This window comes from Oncorhynchus tshawytscha, unplaced genomic scaffold, assembly GCF_018296145.1.
Source record: "Oncorhynchus tshawytscha isolate Ot180627B unplaced genomic scaffold, Otsh_v2.0 Un_contig_3521_pilon_pilon, whole genome shotgun sequence".
Lineage (NCBI taxonomy): Eukaryota > Metazoa > Chordata > Actinopteri > Salmoniformes > Salmonidae > Oncorhynchus > Oncorhynchus tshawytscha.
Window position 1 is genome coordinate 90001 of NW_024609370.1, and position 3196 is coordinate 93196.

Here is a 3196-nt window from a genome sequence, read left to right on the forward strand (position 1 = left end):
AGAATAGAACCATAGCAACGTGGAGAGATGAGAATAGCAACGTGGAGAGATATTTTTTAAATTTCACCTTTATTTAACCAGGTAGGCCAGTTGAGAACAAGTTCTCATTTACAACTGCGACCTGGCCAAGATAAAGCAAAGCAGTGCGACAAAAACAACACGGAGATGAGAATAGAACCATAGAAACATGGGGAGATCACTGGTTTATGTGTCCTGGACAGACGGGATGTAGTAGATCACTGGTTTATGTGTCCTGGACAGACGGGATGTAGTAGATCACTGGTTTATGTGTCCTGGACAGACGGGATGTAGTAGATCACTGGTTTATGTGTCCTGGACAGACTGGATGTAGTAGATCACTGGTTTATGTGTCCTGGACAGACGGGATGTAGTAGATCACTGGTTTATGTGTCCTGGACAGACGGGATGTAGTAGATCACTGGTTTATGTGTCCTGGACAGACGGGATGTAGTAGATCACTGGTTTATGTGTCCTGGACAGACGGGATGTAGTAGATCACTGGTTTATGTGTCCTGGACAGACGGGATGTAGATCACTGGTTTATGTGTCCTGGACAGACAGGATGTAGATCACTGGATATTGATCACTGGTTTATGTGTCCTGGACAGACAGGATGTAGTAGATCACTGGTTTATGTGTCCTGGACAGACAGGATGTAAAGTTAGTTAAGTAACCCTCCAGTGTAGTGTGCGTGCGTGGTAGAGTAGTCTAGAAATGACAGATGGTGAAGGTGTTTCTCCTGATTGTACTACTAATACATTCCAGACTAGTGAAGGTATTATCCTACAGACACAGTCATTATTACTATTATTGTTATTATTATTACAATATTGTAATTACATTCCAGACTAGTGCAGGTATTATCCTACTAAAGCCATTATTACTACTACCATTATTATTATTATTATACTATTGTTACTATTATTATTCTTACTATTACTATTACTGTTATTATTTGTACTATTATTCGTTTTTACTATTGTTATTACTATTATTATTATTGCTATTATTATTACTATCATTATTAATCGTATTATTATTATTACTATCATTATTAATAGTATTATTATTGCTGTTATTATTTATAATATTATTAATATTGGTATTATTATTTTTACTGTTGTTATTATTGCTATTATTAATAGTAGTATTGTTATTATTATTATTATTACTGTTATTATTATTGCTATTAATCTTGTTATTGTTGCTGTTATTACTAGTATTATAATTATTACTATTATTACCGCTACTATTATTACTATTTCTAATAGTATTATTATTATAGTTATTATTACTATATTACCGCTACTATTATTACTATTTCTAATAGTATTATTATTGTAGTTATTATTACTATATTACCGCTACTATATTACTATTTCTAATAGTATTATTATTATAGTTATTATTACTATATTACTGTTATTACTTTCTAATAGTATTATTATTACTGTTACTACTATTACTATTTCTAATAGTATTATTATTATAGTTATTATTACTATATTACTGTTATTACTTTCTAATAGTATTATTATTACTGTTACTACTATTACTATTTTTAATAGTATTATTATTATAGTTATTATTACTATATTACTGTTATTACTTTTTAATAGTATTATTATTACTGTTACTACTATTACTATTTCTAATAGTATTATTATTATTATACTTATTAGAACTATTTTTACTCTTTTTAATAGTATTACTTTTACTGCAGTTATTATTACTATATTATCATTACTATTATTACAAATTTAATAGTATTATTATTATAATTATTATTACTATTATCACTGTTACTATTATAATTATTATTACTATATTACTATTATTACTTTTTAATAGTATTATTAGTAGTGATTATTATTACTATTATTACTTTTTAATAGTATTATAATTATTATTACTATTATTACTGTTACTATTATTACTTTTTAATAGTATTATTAGTAGTATAATTATTATTACTATTATTACTTTTTAATAGTATTAGTATAATTATTATTACTATTATTACTTTTTAATATTATTAGTATAATTATTATTACTTATTACTTTTTAATATTATTAGTATAATTATTATTACTATTATTACTTTTTAATAGTATTAGTATAATTATTATTACTATTATTACTTTTTAATAGTATTAGTATAATTATTATTACTATTATTACTTTTTAATAGTAGTAGTATAATTATTATTACTATTATTACTTTTTAATAGTAGTAGTATAATTATTATTACTATTATTACTTTTTAATAGTATTAGTATAATTATTATTACTATTATTACTTTTTAATAGTATTAGTATAATTATTATTACTATTATTACTTTTTAATAGTATTATTATTACTATTATTACGTTTTAATAGTATTAGTATAATTATTATTACTATTATTACTTTCTAATAGTATTAGTATAATTATTATTACTATTATTACTTTTTAATAGTATTAGTATAATTATTATTACTATTACTTTTTAATAGTATTAGTATAATTATTATTACTATTATTACTTTTTAATAGTATTAGTATAATTATTATTGCTATTATTACTTTTTAATAGTATTATTGTTACTAGTATTATTATTAGTGATGCACCGATATGACCGATTTTGGCCAATATTTTCCTAGTTAAATAAAGGTCACACACACACACACACACACACACACACACACACACACACACACACACACACACACACACACACACACACACACACACACACACACACACACCACCCCACACTGTTGGCATTGACGTATGTCCCTATTACTAGTAAATGTAAAACCTATTTCTTTCACTTACTTGCTGTGCTGTTTCATTGTTCATTTGTTCAGTCGTTTCATGTTTTATTTTATTTATTTCACCTTTATTTAACCAGGTAGGCTAGTTGAGAACACCTTTATTTAACCAGGTAGGCTAGTTGAGAACACCTTTATTTAACCAGGTAGGCTAGTTGAGAACACCTTTATTTAACCAGGTAGGCTAGTTGAGAACACCTTTATTTAACCAGGTAGGCTAGTTGAGAACACCTTTATTTAACCAGGTAGGCTAGTTGAGAACACCTTTATTTAACCAGGTTATTGAGAACACCTTTATTTAACCAGGTAGGCAAGTTGAGAACAAGTTCTCATTTACAACTGCGACCTGGCCAAGAT